Below are 21354 nucleotides of genomic sequence, written 5' to 3' on the forward strand. Positions count from 1 at the left end.
AGGAAATTATCAATACAATGTCACCAATATTCATTTACACTTCCCTCATTAGTCTGAAAAGGAGGATGTGAAAAATGGGATGTCTGATTTTACCAGAATTCCAGCATATCCTGCATGACTGGCATGTGTCATACACTCAAAAGAGAAGGGTGTTCTGCCCATACAGTAAATGAAATGGGAGCCTGCTCAGAGGAAACAGTTCTGCTGGAGGAGATGCCGACTGATTCAGAGCCAGGGTCAGATAATTTAGGGACAGGGCTGGGGACAGGGCCGGTGTTGGAGACAGGAAGGCAGCAGAGGTGGGATGCCTGCATGGCAGGGAGGGAGGAGGTGGTGACTCACCGGAGACAAAGTGGCTCCCAGGATGGACCACAGTGCAGATCAGCCAGCGCTGGAGGTGGGCTTTGCTGCTGGCTCGGCTCTGGAGCTGGCTGAAGCTGTTACCAGCACTGCATGGAGAGCATTGGTTTCATGCTGCCATAAACATTAAGGAGACAACTCCTTCTCAGTGGGATTTGACAACTGTCTTTTAAATCTTGGGCCACCACTCCACTGTTTCTCACAGTAGCTGTTTTGGAAATGCAGAGGTGGAAGATAGCTGAAAGAACAAAGACATGAAAATTACTTAATTGAGGAAATACTTAGAGCTTTCTCTGTATAGTCTATGCTGGAGCTGCCTGTTACACAACAGAGTTTACATTTGTCAGGTTGAAGTAATGCAATTATGACTTAAGCAATTCAGGACAATTCAGGCTCCCAGATTTCTAGATTTGTCACTAGGAAATACTCAAGGGAAAGCAGGGAGGAAGTAGTGGTGTAATCCAGCTAGCCAAGGGAATTCAGGAGTTGAGTTATAAAATACATTTAAATATATATTATAATGTTATTTTACATTCAGGAAATAATAGGTATGTTACTTCAGGTCTAAAATGTAAAGAAGATGGGTCCAATTTGGGGCTAGAATGTAAACACATGAGAAATGCACCATTTTGATGTGAAAATCAAAGGAAGTGAAAAGGGAAGGAAAGTATGGAAAGATGTATGTGGCTGGGAGTGTGAGGTTATAAGATGGCCTTTGCTCAGGTGAAGTATTTAAAGTTTTCCCCTTTCCTACATACTGTGTTTTTCCTTTATCCCCAAAGGCAAGCACTGATGAGGTGTTCAGGTTGGAGATGACAGCATGGCCACCAGGCAATGTGACTCTTGATAGAAATAACAAGTCAGTATAAATCCAGGGAGCTGTCCTTTCACTCCGTAAACAGTTTGCTCCCACACTTGTGGAGTAAGGCAGTGCTGCTTCTTGGGCCTGATATCATTGTAGATAGAGCTGTGGCTTAACAGAAATGGTCCAAAATGAACTCTTGGGTGGTGAAACCTTGTAGCGTACAAGATATGTGAGCTGTCGGATTTGAAAGAAGGGCCTGGGATTTTGCAGTCCACAGGTAGTTAGATTAGTTTTGGTAGAAGAGACTGTGTGTCTCTGGTCTGGGAAAGGTTCTTCTCTGGAAGAGAAGGCTTTCTGGGCCATCCAGAGAAGAGCTGTCCCTGAGGTGGAAGACAGCACCTTGGTTGTTCATGGTAGAAGGTACAGCTGAAATAGCAAAACAAACTGTGAGAATGAGACAGTAATTCCAAATGGGCATCAGATTTGAACAAGTATACAAAAGGCTAAACCATAAACCTTTTGAAAGTTGAGTTTGCTTCTGTCAAGTGTCCAGTGCTGCTGATAACAAGTGCTACTATCAAAGCTTCTCAGAAGCAGTGATGGTGCATTTAGTAATGGCAATATTCAGGAGATGTAATATTATGGTCCAGGGTGGGAACCACTTTTACCATATATTCTCTCAATGGTCCAGCATTTTAAAATTAAATTCACATCTTAGATTAAGGAATAAAACACAGGGAAAACAAACAAAATGTAGCAGATGGAAAGGAACTGTGTGAAAGGGACCAGACTGGTGTAGGAACAATACTGAAGGAGGTGCAAGGAAAATCTAAAAAGCTCAATCTTATAAAAATATTTTCAGGGAAGGTTTATCTACAGAGAATAAGTGAGGGCTTGCTGTATAGGTGAGTTTAGGAAAGGTAGGTGGAACTGAGTCATGCAGGAGGGAACTTTACAGTGAAAAGGGAGGATGAATGATAATTAAGTGATAATATTGAACTTTTCCAGAGAAATAAATAAAGGATTAATCTGAAGCTTCCTCACAGCCCCGCCTCATAGCACAGTTTAGATTTTTATTTAAAAGGATCTCTGTGAAGCATGCAGTAATGCCATGGCCTTCTAATATGTTTTCTTTAGGCAAACATTCTCAGGTTGGCACTTTAAGCTCCAGGAGTCAAACATTGAGGAGCACTGAGGTTTGTACTGCTGTAAGTAAGAAGCCTGTTAAAATCCTGCAGTTCAGTATAAACATTTAAGACTTTTCCTTTCAGTAACTGAAGTGCTGTTTGTAATAAGAAGCAGAGATTATTACTTAGTGATGCAAGACTCCGGATAATAGCTTTCACCTGATCTGAAGAATGTTTGGTTTAACAAAGTAAAAGAAAAAAAAAATAATCTGTAGTAAATTGACAATGGATAAGACCCAAGTTTCAGAAAATGTGTCAAACTCGTTATAGCTTTGCAAGTAATTAAGCCTTTTCCTTTGAGAATATAGAGTACCCCTTTCAGGTAAGGTATTGCTATATAAAGAGAAGGAGATAGGTATAAAGTGATAACTCTTGTAGTGTAATCTTCCTGAACAGCTGTGTGGGTGACAAGAACTCTGGGCATGAGGCAGAGGTGAGTCCAGATCAGTTGCTGCTGCAGAGGTTTTCCTACCCTTCTGTTCAGGGTGACATCCTAAGGCTAGCAGAGTCTTGCAAGGACAGCAGAGCTTGCAGGTGCTGAAAAGGCAGGTCTGTCTTTCCCCATTCCCACTGTCCTGCTGCTAGACTTGTTCATTGGGCAGTTGAGTTTGCTAAAGCAGCAGAAAACCACCAGTGCCTCCAGTGAAGAGAATTGTTTCCTCTTGGTTTCATGTGAGCTGCCTCACCAAGGCTTTGCCCTGGCACAAGAGCGTGTGGCCGAGAGCTGTTGAGAACAGGTTAGGATCCTCATTTTCAGTGGTACCTAGCCACTTGGAGGAAAAAAGTTAAATGCTGTTATACCACTTGAAAGTTGCTTGCAGCACACAGACCTTTTCACTAGGGGTAGGTGACAGCAATCCATGCATCTGAGCCCTGCTGTGCAGTTTCAAATACAGAAAAAAAACTGAAGATGGTGAAAGAAGCAGGGTAAATGACTGACTGGGGTTGCTTTCCCATTCAAGCAATATTATGCTTCCAGACTTGTAATTTCAGACATCTCTCAATGTCAAAAAGCCTCTTGTGTTATTTAGGTTTATTACACGTTCAGCCTGAGAGCTAGAAGACTTTTTCTACTCATGGCCATGTACAGATGTAAGAAAATAGCCAGAAGGTCTCCATAAGACAAGTTAATTCTTTGCTTAGTTTTCTGGCTACTCTAAATTAGGAATGTCTGGCCTCAGATTATTTTAAGAGAAAGATATTCATGCTCTTTGGAATGACAGTTTCCATCTCAGTTTTTAGAGGGCTTCACTGTGATTGAGAGTACTGTTCTGCATTTGTTCTGTGCCACTTTGTTTTCCTATACTTGCCACCTGATGGAATATATTATACTAGATTTTTTTTTTTTTTTTTTTTTTTTTTTTTTTTTTGCATGTATCATTATTGCTTTCTTTAGAAGCAAATCCCTGTCATGCCAATGCTATGTGGTCTGTGAGAACTTAATAGTAACAGGCAAGAACTAATCTGCATACTCTAATTGAAGTCTACTCTACTGGCTTTCTTGCTTAGGTGAAGGAAAGACATTCTGTTGAATTTATACTCTGCAACTGAAATACAAACCTGCATGAGGTAATAAATACAGACATGTTTCTTCTAGTACTGCAATATATTGTTGAGGACTAGACTTTCCCCAGGCTTTAGTGTGTGACATGGGCAGGGGATAGAGAATTGAAATGTGTGCCGTACACAGCACACTCCTAGGCAGAGCCTGACAGCATCGCACTGAGAGGCACTTTGCTCTCAGTTGAATCATCTGGGATGTCTGCTGGCTTTAAAGGGATTCAAAGTAGGTTAAGGCCATGGCCCGCTTTCCTTTCACACCATCAAGCAGGACATGAAACATACTGTGTGTTTTCAGATGCACTGGGCATTGATGGGACACTTTAGAGACATCCTTCCCCTAGACAGTGTGATGTGTTTACCTGCTAGAGACTGGGACCCACTGTTGGTCATCTGTCCCCTGGGTTTACACTACAGGAAAAAAATTCTTTTGATTGTGGGGTCTTTGCTTATTTCAAATAGAACATAACATCACTAACTGGACTGGAAGCCTAAAAAAAGCTGTGATTGCTCTTGGTGCTGAAGAAGTTTAAGGTATTTGTGATAGCTACAGTAGGGATATTGTAACCTCAGATGGAAAGAACATGCCCAGGCACACAGATGCTTTGTATCCTTTATTAGACACAGTGTTCAAATTTGAATGCTTTCACCTACCAGATGGTATCCAGAATAACTGTGTTCCTTTAAGGGCGCGGTTACTTTTAAAAGACTGTTTGTTTTTTTTTCCCTGTGGTGGCCTCTAACCCTTAAGGCTCAACTCTGCCACTTTGATTCAGAGCATTACCTAAGTTTGCAAGTGATTCCATGGAAATCAACTGACCTTGCAGAGGAAGGTACATTTAACAGAGAAAAAGAAAGCTTGATCCAGGCTTTCATTAAATATCACTCATGTGTAACATGGGCTGGTCTGTGTTTGTCTTTTTGTTGCTTATAACTAGCTGCCGCTAAGATCATTAGGGTTTCCAGGCACAGACCAACTGGGTTATGAAACCTGAGTTCTAGATATAGAGTGAAGTCCGAGGAAACTAGATGACCCATGTTGCAGACAGAATACAAGTTCAGTGTAAAATATTTATTGCTCCAAATTATCATTGTGAGAGTAATAAAATGAAGCCATATTTGTAGGCTTCACAGTGATATATTTTTATGAGCTTAGAGCTGCTGTTTGTATAAATTCAGTAGAGAAGCTGTTTGGACTTGTTTCAGATTTCTTTAGCTACAGGGGAAGAACACTTATTCCCTATTTCACTTGTTAGAAAGAATGAAAAGCAGATCTTTTATCTGCTTACTAGAAAATACAGCTTTAATGAAACTCATTGCTGTTTTGAGTCTGGCTGTTTGAGTTGTATGGAGATGGAATCAGGTTGCCTAGACATCGACGGACAAGACTAACCCCAGTTCTCTATGGGCCTTTTAAGAAGGTACAGATGAAAACTGGTTAGATGGATTCAGCTGAAATACTTACCCAAATCATGTAGTCAAGTCAGTATTTCAACTGAGAATGGGCTTCACTGAAGACTGAAGGAAATAAATTTATTTGTGAAATCCTGACTAGACCTTCCTGGTTTCTGGGCTTGATATTTTCCCCAGTTACTCAGCATCTTGGGTGCTGGCTGCATTTGTGGGGTCCCTAGATCATCCTGGTTTCCTAGTTGCAAGAGTGTCTGTTAGCCAGGAATCCAGCCCTCAGAAGTGTTAAATGTTGAGCTGTAGTTGGTAGAAACCCCATTCTGAAATATCAAAATCATCAGAAAAACAGAGTGACCCTTATGTGCCTACCCATGGAGCTGTATGTCTTTCACAGGGCTATCCTGACTGAAAGGCAGCTATACTGTACCGGGTGAAAGAAATTTTATTATAGCCTTAGGACTAGCATCATGGCAGAGTTCCTTTATGGAGTGGGAGAGGAACCCAAACATGCTACTGTTTCACGCTCACTCTTAGAGTAACAGTTGATCATTCTGGCCTAATTCAGGTCTTGATCTGATTCCCACTGGGACCGATTTCAAGGTGGTTTGGGTTATTACAGGTGGCAGCACCCTTGGGGTGCACACAGACTGTATAAAGAAGCCATGTTCCTGGGATCCTCATTGGAGATGTCCTGTGTTCCTAAAGAAGCCATATCATATGAGCCAGTTCAATTCTTTCAATGACAGGAAAGAAGGTTCATCCTCACTTCATCCTTAAAGACAAAATGTAATGTGTTTGGTTTTCATTTTAATGGAAATTACAAATTTAATTCAAACACTAAAACCAACACTTAACAGAGTAGGACAGTAAGAAGTGTTACCACATCTTAAAAAAACCTCCCCCGCTTCCTCCTCCTTTCTTCCACTGACCTTGGTGTTCACACAGGTGTCCTTCTCACAACTCTTTCTCACAAGTCCAACTCCTCCTCCCAGATTCCCCCTCTTAAATATGTTATCGCAGAGGTGCAGCCACCATTGCTAATTGGCTCGGCCTTGGCCAGAGGTGGGTCCGAGTTGGAGCTGGGGGAGCTTCAGGAAGCTTCTACAGGTGCCACCACTGTAGCCCCCTCCCCCACTACCAAAAACCCACCACACAAACCCAGTGTACAGTGTTTCATAAAAACTGGTATGTTTAATATTCAGCCCCATTTTTAAGGTTCTTGTGTCTCTGTGTAAACACCTTGTAACATCTCCTTCCACCCACTGTTTCTTCATTACAGATAAGACAGCAGCATCTCCATTCACCTAGTTCAGGAAAAGTGACCAGTGGCACAGACTCATCATGAGCCTGCCTTAGCAACTACCATCAATTGAAGGTATCTATGGCTGACTAATATAAACTTTTATATCTCTCAACACAGTTACAGACCTACAGTTTGAAAAATTCCATGTTAAAATAATTGTTGCATCTGCCTTTTTACTCCAGTTTTGCAGTCCAAAGAAACTAATTTTGTCCTTATGTTGCAGCAGAGCCATAGTAAAGGAACAGTGACAAATGAGGTAAATATACCCAAATGTTGTGAATTGCTGCTTCTGCTACTATTACTTCTGAAGAGGAGAGGCTGAGTTTCAGAGCTGTGAGGTAGCACAGCTCAGAGGTGCTGGAAGGAGACAGCACAAGAAGAGTGTGGACATCAGGGATGCTAAGGGACCAATCCTTTCAGCAGAGATCTGCCTTAAATTATCCAGACCTTAACTACTATTGAGAGTATGAGCTTTTACCTCCTTGTAATTCATCCTCCTAATCACAAAATGGGTTGGTGAAAAGGACTATAAAATAAAGAGAATTAAAATTTTATTTAGCAATAATATTTTTACAAATTATTTTTTTTTAGGACATCATCATTAACATGAATTCCCATCTAGATCATAGGATAGTTCAGCTCTGGAGGAATCTCAGGTCATGTAGTCCAGCCTGTCCAAAGTCAGAGCATGGTCAGCTGCCATGTTCTTCCACTAATTCTTGCATGTTTAGTTGTTTACATACAATTTCCAGCTATGTAGTCAGTGCAGATCTCTTGGGCAGACTGTGTGGTGTCTACCTTAACTTCTTTGGAGTTCTATCACCTCTTATTTTCTGCGATTTCCTCTCCTTTGAAATTTTTTCAGGTGTAGTCAGTTCTCAGCCATGGCTTCACATATTGCTAGCTTTTATTACAGGATCCTCCTTTCCTGTCTTCATTATAGGAAACTTTTCTGTAATATTAGTCTGCCATGTTTCTCTCTTAAAATGCTGTTTAGATGTTTTTCACTGGAAAAGTCTTTTTTGCTTAAAATGTTCATTATTAGGACTGGTAAATCTTTACCCACAGAAATAAAACCTACTTCCATTTCCCACTCAGAAAGTCTGAGATTTTCTAAAAAATAGATCTAATTACTTATTTCTGATTTCTAATAAGAATATATTCTCATATTTACATTTTCTAGATTGGTGTTTCTGTTCATGTGTGTTGCTATGTACTGGAGTATGTTTCATTACTAAAATGTGCCTGGCTAATATATCTATATATAAATAATTGTGTCTATAAATATTCATATTTTATGTAAATACCCACATAGTGAATAATATGACCAGAAAGACATGGATTTTTGAATTTAAAAGATTAAATCTCATTTGTTTAAAACGTTGTCATGAAAGAATTCTTCCTGTTTGTGCGCATCAGCTCACACAGTCTTTGTTCTAAATCAAATTAGAGAAAAGTAAGCAAAAATGAACTGGAGTTAATTAAAGTGTATTTTTAAGCAGTCTCACTATAAAAAGCTATTTTAAAAAGCCTCCATTAATGAGGTGCAGCTTGATTAGAAAGTCACTTTAAACCCCTTGCCTGTTTCTCTGGGAGAACAGCAGAAAGAATTGTTCAGTTTCATTGTGTAGAACTCATTAATAAAAGAGTGCTAATGCACATTGGCTACCCCAGTAAACTGTGTCTTATATAAGTCTGATTCAACTAGACAAATGACCTGTTTTTAAAAGGAGATGGAAACATTTGCAGTAAACCTCTGGGCTATCAGATGTGCAGAGGGGATATAGCTATTACTGAAAAGATGTTTATTCAAATTCTTCAGACACAGAAGGTCAAACAAGCCCAGTTAAAAGTTGAGAAACCCCGCCCCCCCCCAGCATTTGGGACAGAATTCTTGTTTCAGTGCGTGGGCTAAATACCCCACCTGTCCTCTTGGGATGTCAGTGGTCTCTGGGCAGCATTACTCAATCACTCCTTGAGTGGAGCAGAAGTAATCTGTGATGACTATACACCTGCTGTGCAGAAAATGTTGATCTGTTCACTCAGATATGTACCTTTTCTAGTTCTAGTGGAATTCAGTTCCTTCTGATAGATATAAGCTGCTTTGTTATGAAATACACATGGGAGAGGAACAGCACCAGGGAAGATTCTGTATTTTTGTTGGAGGGGTGGAGACTCCCAGTACACTTCAGAGGAAGAAACACTACACAGAGGAAGAAAACAATTTTATGCATTAGTGGTAGCTGTAGACTTGAAAATGTGCAAATATCCTGCAAATACCATCAGTCAGTTACTCAAGCAATTGCTTTCAAAAATTTTTTTTCAACTTGGCTATCAGTCTAGCATAATGGAACAACCTACAGTCCAGTTCTGGTCTCTTTTGCCCATGTAGTTCATTGACAGAACTGGAATTATTTCTAACTTGCTCCACCAAGCCAAGGTTAAGAAACATAGTTTTCTTTCCAATCTGTCACAGAATCACAAAATGCTTGAGGTTGGAAGGGACATCTGGAGGTCATTTGGTCCACCTTCCCTGCTCAAGCAGAGCCACCTACAGCCGGTTACCCAGGACCGTGTCCAGATGGCTTTGAGTATCTTCAAGGATGGAGTCTCTACAAGCTCTCTGGGTAACCTGTTCCAGTGCTCAGTCACCCTCACAGTAAAAAAAGTGTTTCCTGATGTTCAGAGACAGTCTTCTGTGTTTCAGTTTGTGCCCATTGCCTCTGGTCCTGCCACTGGGCACCACTGAAAAGAGCCTGACTCCATCTTCTTTGCACCCTCCCTTCAGGTATTTATATAACTTGATAAGATCTCCCTGAGCCTTCTCTTCTCCAGGCTGAACAGTCCCAGCTCTTTCAGTCTTTTCTTATAGGAGAAATGCCCCACTCCCTTCATCATCTTGGTAGTCCCTCTCTGAACTCTCTCCAGTCTGTCCATGTCTCTCTTGTACTGGGAAGGCCAGAACTGGGCACAGCACTCCAGGTGTGGCCTCACTTGTGTTGAGTAGAGGAGAAGGATCACCTCCCTCCACCTGCTGGCAATGCTTTGACCTGCTGGCACCCCATAACAGGTGCCTTGTAAGCAATTCCTTGCTTACTTGTGGGAGGAAGCATAGAAAAATGCTGTTTTCAGTCTTGTTGTGCTCAATTTATGCTCTGCATCTACTGCGTCCCTCATACTGACATGTTCCTTGCATTTCTCATTTTTAAACAATGCTGAAGATAGCAGAGTTTCAGGTTTTGTTGAGTCATCCCACATCTAAGGAAAAACAGAGGAAGCATTTTCTTATACCTTTCTGAAGAATGGGAAAATAACCAAGTAGAATATTGCAATCCCTTTCTTCTACAAATACCTGCCAGTGCTCCCATTTTCCAAGTTACACCCACATCGCAGAGGAGAGGCCTAATATGTGATTTTCACATTTATATGTTTCTCCTTCAACTCCAGGCTTATATATACTCATACACTTATGTGAATTTATGACTATATGAAATCAAACAATTTCATGTATCTCTTTGGTTAGCTACTTGGGATGCAGGAGGCCAGCAGTCCGTAGGCTCTCTGTTAAGGTCAAGGGGCTTAACTAGTGGTGGGAGAGATTTATGTGGTAAAAGCCCTTCGTTTGTCATGTTTCCACTCCCTAGAATCATTCTAGAGCAGCTGGGAAGGAGGGACCTTTCAGATTGGCTAAGAGCAGTCTCACCTAAAGTATTTAAATGTCGAGTACCTAGTGTAAGCCAGTCAATGCAAAAATAGACACTCCTGGAGCAGAGGTCCCTTCTTTCTGCACTGTAGGCATGCAGTTATAAAGAGGAATTGACTTTGACTGTAGAAGGAACCTACAGAAGGAGTCTACAGTACTGTCTTACTCTGCCAAATCTTCAGGAATTATGTTTAGATAAACTGGATCCTAACAGAAGACCTTTTGTTCCGCTCTTAAGATTCCTTATGCTGGATGAGTTGAGCTGATTGTATACAAGAGGGTGGAGAGTGCTCCATCCATTTGTGGCTGTAGGCAGGCCACCCAAATGGATTCAAGGTGGGTTTTTACCTGTACCCAAAGTGGGCTTCTCAGCTGCCTGCAAGATGCAGGCAATGCAGCTTTGGGTGTGCAGTGCAAAAAGAAAAGAAGTAATTCGGATCTAGTGCCCAAAGCAGGATAAAATGAATCTGAATCACAGTTCTTCTGAATCTGATTCTTCATCTGTACCTCCTTAGTTAGAATCAAGGAACCACGATGTCCAGCTAACACTTAAATTTGTATTTCTGAACTGATATGATTAATCAGTGAAGAAATATAGGTCCTTCTTTTCAGCCGACTGTATTTGACCTAGAGCTCTCCATCCCTGTTTCCTGAGTTCCCAGTTCCTGCAGATTACCTTGAATACCAGTGGAAAAGCTTGCTGCGATTTCTGCTAGTGGCTATATGAATGTATGCTACTGTTGTGTGAATATGAATTTGACCCAAAGGTATGTGTGGCTTTTTAGGAATGCATCATAAAGATTCAAGTATGTGAAGAATTGCAGTAGACAGTGCGATTTACTCTACTGAGAGGAGGTGCCACAAGATATTATGAAATCCTCCTAGCCTAGTTTAATCTTTCTCCTGTGTTCTCCCACACAGTGTTCAGAACCAGTTAAGTGACATGAGGAATATTACACATTTTTTATAACAGATGGGGGACATCACTTTTATGGATTTGAACAATCCATTAAAAGTCAGGTTCTATTAAGATTCATCATGCTGTGATTTTTCTCACATCTTGTCTAGTTTCGGTGGTCCAGGCTGATCCTAGTCTAAGTAGGGGATTGAGGGAGTCCTCTCACTGGTCCACCAGCTGATGTCTGGACCACCCTCTCTTCAGCAAAGAAATAAGGAGACTTTGGAGAAGGAGAACATAAGTGGTGCCCCCTCTGTGTCCAGTGCTGCTGCTGCTGCATGAAGGAGACAGGCCACATCTGTTCAGGTGTTGCAGAAATCTGTTTTTGTCCTCAACATTCCCCACATTAATGGGCAGATTTGGGCAAAATGGATTAGTGAATGTGCTTTTTAGACAGTGAGAACTGTTTCTGGAAGGACTTGCCAAGGCTTCGTCAGGGCTAGGAAGGACTCTTAGGTGGATTATGGGATGGGACACCACAGGCCATATGTGCACCTATATAACCAGCTGTGTGTCCATAGCATGATCAGAATGTTATGATGCATACTTGACAAGGCATGTCTTCTGCATGTGTATGTGTGTAAGTTTAGGTGACTCGAGGCTGTTTACATGCCCCATTATATGAATGTCTGTCTCATAATAGTGGAATATGTGCTTTGGGAAAGTGACAGGTACATAAAAGTAGACACTGTTCACGTGACTTCACATATACTTGCAAACAGATCTGGATGATGGCAGTCATGTGCAGTTTGATTACAGGATGGGTGCATATTTGCTTACATGACAGGGATGAGCCATAGTGTACAGGAGTCACATACCTTCATGAGAGCTTTATTAACATGAAAAGTTGGACACCGCTATTCTAGGTCACCCATGACATCTAATCTTCACATCACATTTGTGTAATAACAATCCCTTTCCTGAAGTGTTGTCAGTCTATAGACATAGTTGATGAGGAAGAGATGTTGTGATTTAAGACCAGAGTGCCAGTTCAGAGACTAAATGGATTAGATGCCAAAACACTTTAATCACAGATGTAAGCAATTTTAGAAATTATATGACTTCCCTGCCCCATTGGAGAGACAATGCAATCTAGAAGTCAGGAGGGAGTCAATATAGTGGTTCCAGCTGTATGGTACCTAGTCACGGAGTAGGGCTGTTAAGTCCTTTTCCATTCTTGAGTGACTCTGGACACCAATAGTTATAGCATTGGGTAGAGAAAATTTAATTCTTTGTTAGCTTGTTCACATTCCCTCAACACCCAAAACCTAGCTAGTGCTGGTGCTCACAATCAGCCAATCTCAAAGGCTTTCCACAAAGACACTCACAGTGCTTGACAGGTTGTTTACACTCAATGTACTCTATTTTTATAACTAAGTTTCTCCCTTTTCCTACAGGGTTAACTGAAGTTTATATGCTAACAGCACTTGTCAACTAAGTCCACCCCATGCCAACTGCCACAAGGAGCAACTTTTTAGGCTTGACTTATTTTATGTTGAAGTTGGTGAGAGCTGTTCCATTGTCTGATCCAAAGAAACAATGCCAGAATCTAATGTCCTTTAATACTTGTACTAAAACCACCAAGGTACAGCAAATCCAAATCCTATGTCTGCAAGTACATTTCCCAGTTTATTAATTTACTAATATATGTGTGTATACATGCATCACACATATTTGTATCACTGCAAAGAAATACAGCTGGACAACTTGATTCAAGTTGCCCACTGATTTTATTTTCCTTGGACTTCAATGGCATTTAGTTGTGTCTCTGCTGATCAGCATGATGTTTTGCTCCTTGCAGTATTATATTTTATCTTGGCTCCAAATGTGTTCTCAAATTAGCATGATGATACAGATGGATTCTTGTCTCAGAGCCATATGATTGATTTCATCTCTCATATTGTGCTTCATCAACATGCAAGGAATTAGTCCTGACATCAAAGGGCAATCTGTTTACATTGGGAGCGCAAAATATCAGCGTTAAGCAATGCAAAACAGATTAAAAAAGAGAATGGCACTGCCACTGCTTTTTGAAACAAAACAAAACAAAAACTTATTAGGAAAGCCATACACCTTCTTCTGTAAAACAATTATCTTAAATGCTGAGAACATAAGAACATCTGTAATGAGTCAAACCAAAGGTCTGTTTAGACTGCTGTGCATGTACACTAGTGGTCAATTTAGGATGCTAGAGATATGAATGGGGCAAGCGGATGGTGATAGACTTCACCTCTTGCAGCCTTTCCAAAACAAAGTTTCTAGAGGATCTCCAGGAAGTGGACCAGCAATAATCGCGGTAAATTTAGATGGGTTATAATTTCTCAGCCACTCAACAGATTTTAAAATATAGTAGCATAGTATACAAAGCATTACCAAAAATTGCACTACAGATTGTAAATTAATACAGAGTTAGGATATATTTTTTTGAAATAAATTCTGACACAAAGATTGTTATCTTCCATTTTGTTTTAGAACATAAATAGTGTCATATTTATTTTGATTCAGAAGATTGTGTTTTGTACTTGTCAGTGTAAAGGATGAAAACAAATAACTAAACCAGATTTAATTCTGACCTTGACACTTCAAGTTAAAAAGTTCCTTTTTATTCACTTTTGAGTCAGAAAAGATTTTATTTCATGACCTAAAGTTACTTACTCTGTTACACTGCTATTTTTATATAGCTTATATTAGTTTCTTTTGACTGATGTAAAATAACAGTAATAGCATCGCTTTGAAAAAAACTCTAAGACTAAAATGGTGAATGTGAACTAGTCTGACAGAGAAAGAATACAGCAATAGACTGGGCAATGCATAATTCCTCTGGGTAGTATATAGACCTCTCTCCTGCCCATCACTTATTTTGCATTGAAGATCTTTCTTCTGTGTTTGCATTCTACACAAAAAATGAAGTATCTGGTTTAGTCAGCTCTGGCTGAGGTCCCAAGTGTAGGGAACATAGAATCACAGAATCATTTAGGTTGGAAGAGACTCTTAAGATCATCAGGTCTGACCATAAACCTAACACTTCCAAGTCCAGCACTAAACCATGTCTCTAAGTGCCATGTCTATATGTCTTTTAATACCTTCAGGGATGGCGACTCAACCACTTCCCTGGGCAGCCTGTTCCAGTGCTTGACAACCCTTTCAGTGCAGAACATTTTTCCTAATATCTAATCTAAACCTCCCCTGGCTCAACTTGAGGCCATTTCCTCTCACCCTATCGCTTGTTACTTGGGAATGGAGACTGACACCCACCTTGCTACAACCTCCTTCCAGGTAGTTGTAAAGAGTGATAAGGTCCCCCCCTCAGCCTCCTTTTCTCCAGACTAAACAACCTCAGTTCCCTCAGCCACTCCTCATAGGACTTGTGCTCTAGACCTTTCAGCAGCTTCATTGCTCTTCTTTGGACATGGTCCAGCACCAAAATGTCTTTCTTGTAGTGACGGGCCCCAAACTGAACACAATATTTAAGGTGTGCCTCACCAGTGCCGAATACAGGGGGACGATCACTTCCTTAGTCCTGCCAGCCACACTGTTTCTAATACAAGCCAGGATGCTATTGGCCTTTTTGGCCACCTGGGCACACTGCCAGCTCATATTCAGATGACTGTCAATCAACACCCCTGGGTCCTTTTTTCTCAGACAGCTTCCCAGCTTCCCTAAGCCTGTAGTGTTGCATGGGGTTGTTGTGACCCAGGTGCAGGACCTGGCACTTAGCCTTGCTGAACCTCATACAGTTGGCCTAGGCCCATCGATTCAGCCTGTCCAGATCCCTCTGTAGAGCCTTTCTGCCCTCAAGCAGACCAACACTCCCACCCAACTTGGTGTTCATCTGCAAACTTACTGAGGGTGCACTCGATCCCTTCATCCAGATCATTGACAAAGATATTAAACAGAACTGTCCCCAGTACTGAGCCCTGGGGAACACCACTTGTGACTGACCACCAATTGGATTTAATTCCATTCACCACAACTCTTTGGAATTGGCCATCTAGCCAGTTTTTTATCCAGTGAAGAATACGCCTGTCCAAGCCATGAGCAGCCAATTTCTGCATGAGTATGCTGTGGGAAATGGTGTCAAAGGCTTTACTAAAGTCTAGGTAGACAACATGCACAGCCTTTCCCTCATCCTATAAGTGGGTCACCCTGTCATAGAAGGAGATCTGGTTAGTCAAGTATGACCTGCTTTTCATAAACCCATGCTGACTGGGCCTGATCACCTGATTGTCCTGCATGTGCCGTGTGATGGCACTCAAGATGTTCTGTTCCATAACCTTCCCCAGCATTATGGTCAGACTGACAGACCTATGGTTCCCCGGATCCTCCTTCCGGCCCTTCTTGTAGATGGGCGTCACATTTGCTAACTTCCATTCAACTGGGACCCCCTGGTTAGCCAGGACTGTTGATAAATGATTGAAAGTGACTTGGTGAGCACTTACATCATCTCCTTTAGTACCCTGGGGTGGATCACATCCTGCCCCATAGACCTGTGTGTGTCTAAGTGGTGTAGCAGGTCACTAATCACTTCCCCTTGGATTATGGGGGCTTCATTCTGCTCCCTGTCCCTGTCTTCCAGCTCAGCGGGCTAGATACCCAGAGAACAACTGGTCTTACTATTAAAGACCAGATGCAAAAGTGCAAAGAAGGCATTACATACCTCACCCTTTTCCTCATCCTTTGTCCCTATGTTTTGCCTCACATCCAATAAAGGACAGAGATTCTCCTTAGCCCTCCTTTTGTTAATGTGTTTGTAGAAACATTTTTTGTTATCTTTTACTGCAGTAGCCAGATTAAATTCTATCTGGGCTTTGACCAGTTTAATTTTCTCCCTGCATAACCTCACTACGTCCTTGTAGTCCTGCTGAGTCTCCTGCCCCTTTCTTCCAAAGGTCATAAACTCTCCTTTTTTTCTGAGTTTCAGCCAAAGCTCTCTGTTCAGCCAGGCTGGTCTTCTTCCCCACTGGCTCATCTTTCAGCACATGGGGACAGCCTGCTCCTATGCTTTTAAGATTTTATTCTTGAAGAACGTCCAGGCTTCCTGGACCCCTTTACCCTTCAGGACTGCCTCCCAAGGAACTCGATCAACCAGGCCCTTAAACAGGCCAGAGTTTGCCCTCCGGAAGTCCAAGGTGGCAGTTCTGCTAACGGCCCCCTCTCACCAGCTGTGTCAGGAAGTTATCTTCCACACACTCCAGGAACTTCCTAAACACATCTTTGCTCTATTTGACTGTGACTGTGGGCAGGCCACTGAAAGAAATTCAGTATGCATCTGTGAGAGAAGGTGATGTGGCCCGTGGATGGTTTACTCGCGCTCTGCCACCCTTTGAGATGGATCGGCTGCCTTGGTGCTGGCCTTTGTGCTCGTAGACATGACAGTGCCCTTGGTGCCTTCGTGATACTGATGGGAGGGTGATGGTGTCTATCCCTGTGGTGGGATGGGGCCTCTCCATGGCAGGGCCTCTGTCCTTGCCGTGCTGATGAGACATCAGTGTTCTAAAAGAGACTCTATTTCCAAATAGTGATGAGGGAGTGTGGGAGTGGAGGTGCTTGGTGCTGTAGAACACTTCTCCCTCCTGTGCCTGCCCTAACTGTGCCTCCAGCTCTCAAGCTGCTGCTCTGCGTTGACTCATGCTCAAGCCTCCCACCAGTGCAGCAAGCACAGCATCCAGGGCCCTGCTCTGCTCTCGTGGTGCTTGTTCCCTGTGCAAAGGGCTCGTCAGTTGGAGACCATGATGTCCACCTCCCCAGGAGCCACCCCAGGACAATGCTGTTGGGCTTCCAGGTGTTGGTTTGCTCCGAGTTCATCTGGTGCAACCCCTCTGTTTAAGCACAGCCACCTAGAGCAGGCTGTCCAGGACTGTGTCCAAATGACTTTCAAAGGCTGGAGATACCACAACCTCCCTGGACAGGCTGTGTGAGTGTTAAAGTACCCTAAGAGTGAGGATGTACTTGGTGGTGTTTGGATGGAATTTAATGGTTTTTAATTTGTGCCCACTGGTTCCTGTCCTGTCAGTGGTCACTACTGAGAAGGGTCTGGCTCTCTTGACCTCCTTCCCTCCCATCCGGTATACACACACTGAGGCATCTTCCCCTTAAAACTGAAGCAGAGCAGAAAACTGGAAAAGAAAGGAAAAAGGGGTCGGGAAGCATTCTGTTTTGGTACTACTTACTTCCCTCAAAATGCCACCCAACTTCTTCTGCATCTGAGCAGGTAGCAACCTGTTACCTGCTCGCATTTCCCAACAAAGAGTTGCACAAACATACAGAGGATTGGTTAAAACAAGCTAATTTATTGTCATCTTCACATTGTGTAAAGGTTCCAGAGGGAATCAACAATTTCCAAAGGGTGGGTGGTCCCATCCTGTTACAGGTGGTAATGGGAGCCTCAGTTGCAATGGCATCTTCAGCTGGACCGGTTGAGATTCCCCAAACTCTAGTTATGCTGAGCTCCCCTGGAGCGGTGACATCTCCAAGTCTAGTCTGCTCCGCTCTGTGGCACACACTCCCCAGGCGGTCTCTGGGATGAGCAGAGTCTCTGTGCCTGTCTCTGAAATTACCGTCTGGTCCTCCCCAGCGTGAGACGAAAGTAGGTCCTCAGGGTCACAGGCATGGATGGAAAAGCCTGTGACCACCAGGATATGGGTGCAGAACTGCAGACATCTGAGATGGAAGTTGTGCTGCTGGGTGTGTCTCGCCATGAGTCTGGAAAGCAGCGTCTCAACAAGAGCACAGCTCTCCAGCCATGGTGTGCTGCTGGTAAAGCTGACCTCTGCCTACTCAAGGCTTAGGAAGGTGCCTGAGCTGCCTTGCTGCACTGCAAAAATCACTTCGGTGCAGATGTTCATCTTGGAGGTGCTTGTCAGCTGGAACCTGCAGGACTGGGAGGAGGGCAGCACCTCCAGCTGGCAGTTGCGACTGAGGCAAAAGCAGCCAGGCTGATCTCATGAACATGTGAGGTGTCTCCACGTCTAAGTAGGAGCCTGTGCAGAGGGTGTGTAGGAGGCACAAGCTCTGATCCCTCAACAGCTTGTCATCAGGATGGTGGAGAAAGCACAAGATATCCCCCAGCAGCTGCTTCCTTGAGCACGTGCACTCCAACATCACATGGATGCTGGAGGGCCTTGCTAGCAGGTGCCCCGTGGTGTCCAGCTCCAGGCTGAAAGAGTGCCCGGGGAGTGGCCACAGGGACACAAGCAGGTGGTAGGCAATGCTGTTCTCATGGATGCTCCAGGTTTCATAGGTGCCATCCATCCCACTGGCCAGGTGCATCTCTGACATCAAAGTCTTCTTGCAAAGCACTCAGCAGACAGCAAGGAGGTCACCCACCAGCTCCCTCAGCAGCTTGCATGCGTCGGGCAGGTCCTGCATTGATGATGGGGTGGATGCAGCCAAAGACCTGACACCATTGTGTGCACCACTGAAGTCTTCCTCCTCCTTGTCATCCTCCTCTTTGCTGCTGGAGCTGTCCTGCTCACTGCAGCTGTCAGAGGCTGCCAGAAGCTTCACTGCCCTGGCCAGCCAGTAGATTTCAGTGAGCAGGAGGAAGGCTCTGGCAATGGTCCTGCAATGTGGCCTGTACTGCATGAGTACATGCCTTGAGACCCAGACACCTTAAAAGCTTTCTGTAGCCTGGCTGCATATGTGCCCGGACTGACACAAGTGGCATGTTTCTGTCAGTGCAGCATGTGCAGAACTGTACATCCTATGCGTATCCTGTCCAAAACCTTCTGAAGGAAAAGAGAGGGAGGTGTTGTCAATGGGAGCATGCCCTGAAGTCCCTTTCTGTGTTAAGTGTCTCTTGTTGAGGTGGCAGGGACCTGAGGTCCCAAGTGGAGGGAACACAGAATTATAGAATCATTTAGGTTGGAAAAGAAGGATGACACTCAAATGCAAATTGTGTCCCTGGTGCAAGTGGAAAAGATGCTGCTGCTCCTGTCTCTGACTACCACCTTGCCCCCTGCAAGGACAAGGGGGCTGAAGAGGCCATGCTGGGGCCTGCAGCTCTGAGCCACCCTTGCTGTGGGGCTGCTGCTCCATGGCTGGAGCCCAGCTTGACCCAAGAAGGGAAGGGCACTTGGAGAAGCACTGGAAGCTTCCTACCCTGCCCTCTCATGGGACTGTGTAACCAGGGCTCTGCAGGACCAGAGGTTTCCCTGCAGGTGGTCATGGGGAGGGACAGGAGAGACCAGGAGGCCCCCCTCTTCCCTGGGACATTTCCTGCCCTCTCTGCTTTCCCCCTCTGGGGCTGTATCCAATTCAGCCTTGGGTGAGAGCTCCTTTGATCACTTTGCCCTAGTTGCGCTAGAGCTGCCCAGGGAGTAGCAAGCACCCTGCAGTAATCCTGGCTGAAGGGATTCACCCCAGTGATGGAACTGGTGATTTCAAAAGCATTGTGTGAGTACAGAGGGGACTGAGTGGACTGTCCAGATGGCCAGAAGCAAGCTAGAAGAAAGTCTGTGCATAAATGTAACCACTGCTAATGTACATTTGACTATGAAGTTAATAGTTTTTATGGAGAAGAGATAAAGGCAATGGAGGATAAAGAGTAGTTCACAAATACTAGCAAATTAACTGAATGAAATAGGGAAACAAGAATGTGACTGAGTAGACCCTGAAGAAATGTCCCCAGAAACACCAAGGGAGGGAGGTCTTCCAGCATTCGTAGCTATGGTATCTATGACAATTTTTTCAGTTCTCTTTGTTTCACATGGCAAGCACAGAAGTAGCAGGAATTAATACTGCTTAGCTTTGCTTTGACTGTGTTGGTATGGCTGTATTATCATCCATGCATATATAAGAAGTAAAAGATGAAAGATTATCTTTTAGACTACCATGGCTGGAGAAAGAAAAGAGAGAGGAAAAGCAAAAAGTAAAGGGGGAAGAAAAAGGGAAATGACAAGAGATGACATGAGATGAGACGAGATGAAATGGAAAGAGGAGAAAAAAGGGAATATGAAAATTAAAAGGGAATATGAAAAATAAAAGGGAAGTGGATCCAATTGAAAGATATCTCCCTCTCCTGACCAGAGAAACCCTGTTTCTCTAGGTGAGGATGGATATACCTTCATTTTTCTACCTCCTCCTTTTAAGAGTGATTGCAATTAACAGATCGCTAGTAAAGTCATATTTGCATATGTAATGTGTGCATGCATGTGCATGTGCACGTATGGAAGTAACTTTCTGTCTTTATAAAAATCTGGTTTTGAGAGCTGCAAGAAACAATGGTGAACGTGTTTACTGTGGCCATATTTCCTGTGGTAAATTGTGCTTGAACAGACTGTATACCATGAAATGCCCCCTTCACTCTCCCATAACATGACAGTTCTAAGTTCACTCCAATGCCCAAGAAAAATCTCAGCTTTCTGGCATGCCAACCCAGAAAGCCAGCAGGAGCTCTGCTAGCTGACTGGGATTGTCCCTTCTTACAGCAGGGTGACAAGCAGAGTTTGGAGCAGAGTTTCTGGGAGGTGATGCTGAGAGTGTTTGTATTTTCCTGAGACACCCTCCATCTGCCATACATACAGCTGCTTTGCAGCAGAGTGGTTCCTTCCTTCCACATGTGAGCACATTTGAACTGTACCTTTAAAGCCCTGACATTAGAACAAGATCTCCAGCTCAGAGTAGCTAACAGTTCAGATCATAATATGATCAGTCAAACAAATGATTTTTAAAAGCTTTCCTGTATAATGTGACCCAGGGAAGTGCATTAGCCAAGTAAATATATTGTAGATTTGTTTTTCCATTAATAATGAGTGATTTCTCTGTAAGTGACCTACAGTACTGCTTTCTGGGAATAAAGCAATATTGATAAGGAGAATGGAATCTAAAGGAAATATTTTTGTCTTTTGAGAAAACTTGTACACAAAACCAGTGCACTCAGCTTTCTCTAGTTTTGTATCCTTTAGAGTGACATGCCTTTGTTACTTTGTCTTCCTTTACCTCCAGGTCAAAAGACTCCTGCTGTACATTCTAACAGCAGTACTGTTTTCATTTTCTCAACATCTATGCTCAGCCTGTGCCTTTAAAAAAGACAAATTCATCTTGTGACTGTCTGCTCTGTGACATGTT

This window comes from Strix uralensis, chromosome 4 (genome assembly GCF_047716275.1).
Source record: "Strix uralensis isolate ZFMK-TIS-50842 chromosome 4, bStrUra1, whole genome shotgun sequence".
In the NCBI taxonomy this organism is placed as follows: Eukaryota; Metazoa; Chordata; class Aves; order Strigiformes; family Strigidae; genus Strix; species Strix uralensis.